This window comes from Lactuca sativa, chromosome 5 (genome assembly GCF_002870075.4).
Source record: "Lactuca sativa cultivar Salinas chromosome 5, Lsat_Salinas_v11, whole genome shotgun sequence".
Classification (NCBI taxonomy): domain Eukaryota; kingdom Viridiplantae; phylum Streptophyta; class Magnoliopsida; order Asterales; family Asteraceae; genus Lactuca; species Lactuca sativa.
Window position 1 is genome coordinate 39926755 of NC_056627.2, and position 10233 is coordinate 39936987.

General features: G+C 43.0%; 1 pseudogene; it reads left to right on the forward strand.

Annotated features, from left to right (window-relative positions):
- The first annotated feature begins 5366 nt into the window (after positions 1-5366).
- LOC122198214 (cytochrome c oxidase subunit 3-like) lies at positions 5367-7238 on the forward strand (annotated as a pseudogene).
- The last annotated feature ends 2995 nt before the right edge of the window (positions 7239-10233 follow it).

A 10233-nucleotide genomic window follows, 5' to 3' on the forward strand; every position in this document is an offset into this window, starting at 1 on the left:
CTACTGTAATATAACTAGTTGCTCATGTAAGTTTACACACTCTTACAAATCAAAGGTGTGAGAAACTAAATGAAAGATGCGACTATAACATCAATACCTATATCGGAACATAAGTGTATAAGCATAGTTTAGTTCAAGAATGAAAAAAAATGGTTTTGTAAAACAGTTCATGGGTTTTGAACAATAAATAACAATGACTTGATGTCATTTGAATACCCATTTCAAAAGTAAAACATTTGGTAACAATGTGCTTTTAGGATGTAAAACCATTTCATGCATCACATTTTGTAGCATGTGAAATCTGTTAAATGACAAACACAGTTATAAAATACATATCAATGATTTAATAACATGTTTGTTTGTACTTGTATTCCCCCCATTAAAGCATTTAAACTCATTTAAAACATTGATTAGGGGTATGAACTCACCTGTAGTTGGTGATTGGAATGAACTGAACGGTATCAGATTGCTAGGTGTTAAGCGAGGACTTGTGCACACACTACGATCCTAATGAACATATAATCACACATATATGCACTCAATTAGACACAAAAGACTAATTGATAATGTTTAAGACATCCTAGACATAGATAACACTTTATGTAAGTGTTTTAAGCCTTAAGGACTTCATCTAAGCTATTGTGGGACAGGGTACTTGAGTTTAGGGTTTCCAAAGGACCCTACAAGAGAGTTTACTCTCCATAATCGATCACACATGGAGTTTACGGTTGTAAACTCTTGAGTTTACAGCCATAAACTCCCAAACATGTGTGTTTGGTATGTTTTGAAGTCCAATATGCTTTCTAGAATTATTCTAACCTAGTGGCTATGTTCTTGGAAGGGTTTAAGGCCTAGAAGTACTCCAAATAGGAGTTTACGGCCTAAAGGACATTTCCCTTTGGAGTTTACGGCCGTAAACTCCCTTGGGGTGGTTCCTTGGTTGCTTTCAAGCCTCTTGTACTAGTGGGATGTGTTCTAGACTTTTAATCCTAGCATATGAAGGCATTAGGCACCACTTAGTGCCCTTTATAGGAGTTTATGGCCCAAGAACCATGTCTTGGCCGTAAACTCACTTGTTTAAGTGATTTTGGTGTGGTTTGTTCCTTCCATTTAGTGGGTACAATTTCTTGTAAAGGGCTAGGGCCTTAGGTGTCATGAAAACACCCTTTGTGACCATTTACATGGAGTTTACGGCCTAGGAGAGTTCTGGGCCGTAAACTCACTTTTATTTGAGTCCTTTGATGTGTTTAAGACCTTAAGCTACTTGGGGAAATAACCTAGATGCAAGCCTTAAAGTCCTTAAGTCCAAAAACCACCATTTAGGCCTTTTAAATGGAGTTTACGGCCTAAGAGAGTTCTGGTCCGTAAACTCCCAATCTTGGGTGGTTTTGTGTGTGATTTCATGTCCCAAATGTGTTTACCTATTGTTCTAAAGCCTTATCCTAGCACCAATGTCGGTTTTGGCTTTGTTTCGGGAGTTTACCGCCCAAGAACACCTTGGGGAGTAAACTCCTAGATCTCATGATTTAGCCCACTAAATCATGTTATAAGCATCAAATATGTAATCTAACACTACTAGAAAGAGTTACTCACAATCTGGGATAAAAACCCGAAGATCTGTCAGAGAGAAAATGGCTTTTCTCTAGATGGAATTGTGAATAATGAATTAAATAAATTCAGAAAACTATTTATAGTCCTGAAATATTTTGACAGAAAATATTTTTATTCTTGAACTTGGGCTGTAACTTTATGAAACTTGAAATGTTCAAATTTCACAAACCCTGGAGCATCCACTCTCCTGATATCTCCTAAAGTGTAAACCCTAATGTACACTAACTTGTTCGAAAAAGTCTGAAAATCACTGAAATTGGACTGACTTCTATTGAATAGATATTGTTCGTACAAATGGAAATTTCGGGTTGTCACACATCAAGAGCTGGAGCTATATCTCTCGAAGGTGTCTTAGCTCCACCGATAGGAATTGCCCATCTATCCAGGTAACGTCACCCGTGAACCACGAACTAGACTTACAGAAAACCTAAGAAGAAAGGGAGTCTCAAGCAAAGCCATAGCACGAGAGAGAAGGCGTTCCTTCGCCGTTTTATTTCGAGGAAGGGCTCAAGTCGAGACTATTATATGTCAATAGAGAAAGCGGATTCAGAAAGAAAGCGAGTCCTTTTAGTCTGTAATCTTGTAAAAGAGGGTTTCAACTAGACTACGGGTTGTTATTCTAGTAGACATAACCCGAAAGCCGCGCAAACCAGATCACTCTAGACTTTTTACACTTGCTCAATCTCTAAAGCTAATTTGGAAACTTCGGAATGGGAGTAAAGGCCGGCGAACCAATCTCGATAGTAAGCATTGGGTGGGCGATAGGGAGGATGGTCTCTGGATTTCTTTCTGCTGGCAAGGCATAAGAGCCGTTACCTATGGCCTGTGTGGTCTTGGAATTACCCAATGTATGTCTCCTAACGTCGCGACGGGGACTAGTAGAAGCAGACACAAATTAAATCACTACATGAACTGCATAAGCGGACGAATAGAAGTAATATATACCAGACCCTTATTACCTCCGTAGAAGTCACATTCTGGGGAGGCTCGGCTTCTACCCAGTGCATAAGGTGGAGAAGGCTGGGCCGTAGCTACTATACTAGGATAAAAGTATGACCTCTTTAAGATCTGGGATAGATCTTTCCGATGATATCCATGGCCCACCCTCGAAATGGCCAAGGCTTTATAATCGTGTATAACTCGAAATCTGACTTGTGCTGGATTCCTGCATACCTCTAGCAGGCATCACAGCTCTTAGCATGTGCTATGTAATCTGCAAGGACCGTAGGCCAGTAGTGGCCATGTCTCCGGATATCTCGAATTTCCTCAGCGCGCTCGATCTACCTATCTTTCTGAGTTTGATTGGTTTTCACTCCAGCTGACCTTCCCATTTAATCACTGACAAAACCTACCTTTCCATTTTTCTTACCCTATGAGCTTTCAGCAAAGGACAGATTTCTTGGTCCATTGACATCGATCAACGAAATAGACCTCCTTCTTTCACTTTTTTCGTTGTCTTCCAATTCAAATAGCCCCATTAAGTGAGTGTTCCGCGAGAAAAGAGATGCTGACATCTTTTCTTATCTATCTATTTTCGTAAATGAAGAAGATAAGTGAGAGCTTACTGACTGCATCTTCTAAGAAGGGCTTGGAAGAAGAAATAAAATCTCCTTTCTTTTTCGAGAAAGGTCTCATCCTTCAAAATCATGATTGGGTCGACTAAGCCAGATCCTGAGTGAAATATCATGATCGGGTCGACTAGGACAGATCATAAGTGAATAGAAAATAGAAAATTTACATAGCAGTTCTAGCCGAAATACTTGGAATAATTCTACCACTTCTACTAGGAGTAGCGTTTTTAGTGCTAGCTGAACGTAAAGTAATGGCTTTTGTGCAACGTCGAAAGGGTCCTGATGTAGTGGGATCATTTGGATTGTTACAACCTCTAGCAGATGGTTTTAAATTGATTATAAAAGAACCTATTTCACCAAGTAGTGTAAATTTCTCCCTTTTTAGAATGGCTCCAGTGGCTAGATTTATGTTAAGTCTGGTCGCTCGGGCCGTTGTACCTTTTGATTATCGTATGAAACTGGCATGCATCCTGGCTCCCGAGACTCTTTCATAGAATTCCAACAATTTTTCCCGCTCCTCAAAAGTCCACTGAGACTACCTTCTTCGGTTTGCGACCTATGTTTCACGCGGCACACAATTCCATGGATAGTTTCATTCGAGATCGTGATGGAGGACATAGCTTATGATCATCGGCTTTGATCATTCCACTAGGCATTTGATTAGGACATTACACAATGATCCGAACACTTTGTCGCATCTCTTCGATACGACTACAGTAACGATCATAGCGATATCCTCTGGTACTTACTGGTACGTCAGGATTCGATTGGTCATGAACATCGTAAGGTGCTGCTCTTTGTGAATCCTAGCACACCCCTGGTTGGGATGGGTAGGCCCACCACTTCACCTTCACTTAGGCCCGGGCCAAGTCAGTGGGGGGGACCCTGTCGGGTTCCTTCCCCCCCCCCCCCCCAAAAAAAAAAGAAACTGTACGTGAGAGTTTCCGTTCATATGGCTCGAATCATTCTCAGATGCCCCGAGAGGCATCTTTTCCTTGTTTGTTGGGTTGGTTCACGTGTACGCAAACGAGCACCGGCCGCAACAGTAGGAAACTATGATCAATAGAGTCAGACACTTAGCTACATCTGCACGCAAAAGGAATGTGGTTCTGGTTGAGGCTTTCTTTTCCTTATTAGTAAAGGGGCTAGGGACGTTCGCGGAGTCCGTGCCTTCCGTACCACCGAAAGGTCGTTCTTGGGCGGATCCCGCTCCTAAAGGGATAGGGGTCCTGGGGCTACGCCTACCATACAAAAAGGGTCGTAGAAAAAGAACCCGACCACCTATTTCATTCGGCGTTCCGGGGCAGGGGCCCGACCGATTCGACCTACTTATGTTTTTGGATAACAAGAAGGCGAGCTTCTCTGCTTTGATCAAATCAAAAGCCCAATCAGCCACCAACTCGGTGCAGGTCACGTGACCTACAGCTCGGCCTTTGCTTTTTGAGGCTTCCTCTACCCACATCTCTATGTGCCCGCAACACTTCCATATGGAGAAAGATAGGCTTACCATGTTCCATCAATAGCACCTAACCTATGCCGATTTTGGCGGACCGTGCTCCACCCCGGTGAACTCATGCGGTTCCGACGTGCCCATAGGCCAGAGGCGAATCCGTTCACAGTCTGTAGGACCAACACCATTCGAAGGTGGGTGGCCCACCCCTCTTAGAACAGTTATGTTTGACTGCGCTTACACACATTCACTCACTTACGCTGTCCCCCTCAGTTCACCCTAGCCCCCGGCCTTTTGCTCTTCTAACGTAAGCTCCAAGGCTTCACACCAAGTCTTCACTAACATAATATGCATGCTTAAGTAGGGTTAGGCAGAACCGTTGTTGCCTGATGGTAACTTCCCCCATATTGCTATCAATGTCTTCATGTCGCACGACCTCTTAACATTACACCACTGAATCCCCAATCCTTTGCTTGCGTGGAGTGACAGTACCAATATCCACTAATCGTTGTTTCTAGATACGGTTGCCGGTTGACATCTCTTCTAATTCGTCGATACGAGAACCAAATTGTTGTGTGGAGGAATCAATATCTCGACATAAGCCAAGAGGCAGATCTTGTGCCACTCCACCTGGTCGTATGAAACTGGCATGCATCCTGGCTCCCGAGACTCTTTCATAGAATTCCAACAATTTTTCACGCTCCACAAAAGCCCACTAAGACTACCTTCTCCTCTTCAAATCGCCCCGCGAAGACAGACGTTCAGAAAGGTTCTCGAGATTCTCAATCGCTCTTTTTTTAGTGGGGAGGAATAGTACGGGAAGGGAGCGAGACCAAGCCGAGCCTCTAGTAGAGTAAGCCCTTCCTACGTGTAAAAATGAATTGCAGCCTCAACCATAGAGATCAACCTGCGCCTTTGATGTTAGGCCCCGACGGAAAGTTTTCCGAAACCGAACTGAATGGAATTGTTACTTTCAAAAAATGTTTTCTAAAAAGAAAGAAGATCCATTTTCCCATGTAGTTCGTCGGTCAAACCAACAATTCTCTTCTCAAAGTAATAGGGATATCCTTTTCTAGTTAGACTTCTTGCAATGAAAGAACCATCCCTTCCTATTTGTTTGTCCTGTCAAATAGAAAGAGAGACCCCAAAGAGCCTTCTTTACCACTTTAGGCGGCGGGGGTGAATGGGGGTTTACATGCAACCGAGGCAAAGTTGTTTATGATTGAATCTCAGAGGCACTCTTATCATTTGGTAGATCCAAGTCCATGGCCTATTTCGGGTTCACTCGGAGCTTTGGCAACCACCATAGGAGGTGTGATGTACATGCATTCATTTCAAGGGGGTGCAACACTTCTCAATTTGGGCCTAATCTTTATCCTATATACCATGTTCGTATGGTGGCGCGATGTTCTACGTGAATCCACGTTGGAAGGACATCATACCAAAGTCGTACAATTAGGACCTCGATATGGGTTTATTCTGTTTATCGTTTTGGAGGTTATGTTCCTTTTTGCTCTTTTTCGGGCTTCTTCTCATTCTTCTTTGGCACCTACGGTAGAGATAGGAGGTATTTGGCCCCCAAAAGGGATTGCGGTTTTAGATCCTCGGGAAATCCCTTTTCTTAATACTCTTATTCCCCTTTTATCCGGAGCTGTCGTAACTTGGGCTCATCATGCTATACTCGCGGGGAAGGAAAAACGAGCAGTTTACGCTTAGTAGCTGTCGTTACACTGGCTCTAGTATTCACCGCCTTTCAAGGAATGGAATATTATCAAGCACCCCCCACAATTTCGGATAGTATTTATGGTTCTACCTTTTTCTTAGCAAATGGCTTTCATGGTTTTCATGTGATTATAGGTACTATTTTCTCGATCATATGTGGTATTCTCCAATATCTTGGTCGTCTGACCAAGGAGCATCACGTTGGCTTTGAAGTAGCTGCATGGTACTAGCATTTTGTAGACGTGGTTCGGTTATTCCCATTTGTCTCTATCTATTGGTGGGGAGGTATATGAAGGAACGAATCAGTGGATTGGAGAATTCAAGCTCGAAGACAAAGAGAAGTGGGCTTTTCCAAAGAATTACTGCAGCTTTCTCACTCCCTTTGATTATCATATAAAAAAGTATCTTCCACTTTCCTACCAAATCTCTCTTTTTTCTGGCACATAAATGAAGGGATCGAAGAGATTATGGCAGATCATGTTCACCAAGAAATGACCCGAAATTAGATAGATCTTGGTCTATTTTAGATTGTTCCTTTTAATCATAATCAAAGATGTTTTCTTGTCTCTCGTTTCTTTTCTGAACAAATAGAAGAACCTAATGGATCAAACTCATCCTTGGCTGCTACGAAAGCAAATAGGCCTTGCGTCGCGGAAGGAACGTTCTGCTCTGAGTTGAAGGCAAGAGCTCCTTCCCTCCCTTCCTTATCGACATTAGCTGTATCCAATATCTCCCCATATCGTATTTAACTAGACCCCATCCCTCACTTTGACTGTTCACCATATGTGTATCGTACCAACCCCATATCATACGTACAAGAATTGATTCCTTCTCCCCATATCACTTATTCACATGCCATCTCATTGTTCACCCGGAAAATCTTCTTGTTTAAGACAGATCGCTTCCCTCAATCAGCGGGAGGCCTAGTCGATGCAGGGCCTCAAACCAAACGCTCGTCACTGACCGAAAAACTCTAGCCCATTTACTAGATTCCACTGCCCCCTATATTCAATTAAAAGACTAGAAAACCTCTCTTGTGCGTCTACGTACCCGTCTTACCAATACTGATTAGCTTAAGACTGAAAATCTTAGTTAGATAGCATCTATTGTATTGTCTATCTTAATTCGCTTAAAGCCTTACTTTCAACTCAGCCTCCCGGTCAGTATATCCAAGTTCTACTTAAATAGTTTCGGTTTTCATATTCTTTATCTTTGATATGTGCGGTCCTCAATCGCCGGACGGCTGCCCTCAATCCCCTTGCTTCACATGCATGCCCTTCTTATCATTTGTTGGCTAGCCCTTTGTATTTCATGGCATGGCTACATGTGCCCTTTGGATTTGATGGGACTTCAACCGAGGGTCTTTTTTCATCCTTCGATGCTAACTCTGAACTCATGCTTCCACCTCCATCTTAAGCACTTCTATCGATCAATTCTAGTTCAAGATTTGAAACTGACAGCCGAACCCAGCGAGTGAATTATACGTAAGGAGTAAGAAGAAAGCAATAAAAAAAAAGATTTCATGGCGATATCAATTCTGTCATATCTGAAAGAAATTCCTAAAATAAATAAAAAATTATGTCACTTCAAGAAAGAAGGAAGGAATTCCATCAATAATTGCCAAATCCTAAATTCAGTCTTCACTTATAGATAGAAAGATAAATTATGTAAAGCAAATAAAAGAGAAGGCTTGAAATCAAATCCATCTTAATACAAAATTTTGAAATAAAAAATCTTTCCACTTCCAGCGCACCTCCTTTCCATGCTACTTCTTTCTTTTCCGCTTCATGACCAGGAATTATAGGTCGGCATTTCTTTCATTCCATCAAGAAAGGCACCTCTGGACGTCTGCTTCAAATTCAAGCCGGGGGACCATGGATCAAGATTTCTGGTTCCCCTTCGATTTTCAACTTCGCAGTCTGCTACTATTAGAGGGATATGGATTTCTTTCCCCCGGATATCGATTTATTGGGAGTGCTACTCTTTCCATCAAAGCAATCACACCCTTAATTCACACTCATTCTGCTCCACTCACACCCGAAAGAAAGCTAGCTCGTCTCTCAGACTGGATCCGGTCGTAGAGACTGATTGATCGGTCACCAACCTGTAAGACCAAGAATTTGAAGAAAGATCTCTGCTTAGGCTTAAAATCTCTCTACCTCTCAAAGTCACCACTCCGTCCAGGTGTGGAGGTCAGAATCCCATCTTATCCACCCGGGCCGTCGTCACCACCTTCTTTTGTCTGATCCTTCTCCTTTTGAATGATCATCACGTTTCTCTTGAGATCGAGATCAGCTTCCCAAGTTAGAACTAGAAAGAATAGTAAATAGCACCGCTGATAGACTTCATATGAGAAAATGGGATGATTCCTCAGGCAGTGTAGCTTTGTCGGGGTGCACCTTTGGTAGCAGCGGCATCTCTCTTTCTCTCTGCAAATGCATCCCATTGAGACTTCTCCCCCTGGGCAGGATCTTCCAACCTTTCATACATTTCTTGATCCATCAACCTGGGAGCGAAGCCCTTCATCTTTCTCTTTTTGCTACTAATAACTGGGCTTCCTTTCACCACAAGACGCAAAAGATTGGAAGAATCGCTTGAGAGACCGTCCACCCAACCTGTCAGATATTCCTGGACTCGCTTTGAACCAAATGAGATGTTGCTTGATTCGAGTATGCTACTTGCGTAGTAGATCCATCCATATCAAAGCGTCTTTCCCACTTGAGAAAAGGAGTGATTTGTGCTCGTCCGATTGAGGGCCCTTCTCGCTTAGTGGAAAAAGTACTCAAATTGGCAATACGAACCTAATGGTTAGCTTTTGATGCCACCATACCATAGGGGCTCTAGCTTACGACTACCAAAAAGAAGGCGATAGGGAAAGGCACCGTAGATCGACTTTCAAAGTCCAGCTGGATGGTAATGATTTCTGGGGAAGAAGCCCCGGCTGCCATGCTAGCTCGATCTAAGGTGGGAAGGGATCGAGACCTTTCTCGCGAAGATGGTCGTCTATAGTTTAAAAATCTCGACTTTAGAACAAAACTACTTTCTTTCTTCCATGCGGCCGTCGAAGGCCCGGCTTAAGACATTGACTTGGGTCTTGCAGCTGCCAACCTTCAAAGTAGGAGTTCTGGATCTTGTCATGAGCATGCTCCAGAGAAGGCTTTTTCCTTTATTTATCAACCCATGACCGAGCGAGGATGATCTTCTTCATGATCGGCCAAGTCCGAAAGCTGCAAGAAAAGGGGGCCAGAGAGAAGGTCTTTTCATCACCAACTTTGGCTCTTATTGGTTCTCTTCACGATGATTGGTCGGGGCCTTCGTTCCCTCTTTTATGTAGAGAGATGTTCCCGCAACGAAGAAGTGGAATGATCATCAGAAGGAGGTGAAGGGCTTAACAGCGCCTGGCGGGAATAAGAAAATAAGGAAATTGGGTCGGGTTTGGTCATTCATTCTTGCTTTTTTGGGATTGAAGGATAAATTACAAGCAAGTCGTGTTTGGAGCGAACAAATTACCTCCTTTGAAAAAGAATTTCTTTGGTTATGGACGATACCTATTGTTGTCAATGAGAAGAACTACCCGGAAAGGGAAAACAAGATCGGATAGTTGGGCAGGCGCTCCCCTTTGGGTGTGGCTGTGTATGGATAGGCTAAGGCACCTTAGTGTGCAAGGGGCTAAGTCGTTCATTCAAGGACCGGAGCTTTCATCTGAATTCCCCTATGTTCGAGACCATTATTTCTTAGAGTCGTTGAAGGAAAAAAGCTGGATAAAGAGGCCGGGTAGATGGTCCAAGGGTCCTTGTCCAAAGGCGGCTAAGCCCTTTCCAGCAACGTGGAAGAGGAGAGCTTGCTCAGGTAATTCAAATGGGAGACTCTCGTTCGGAT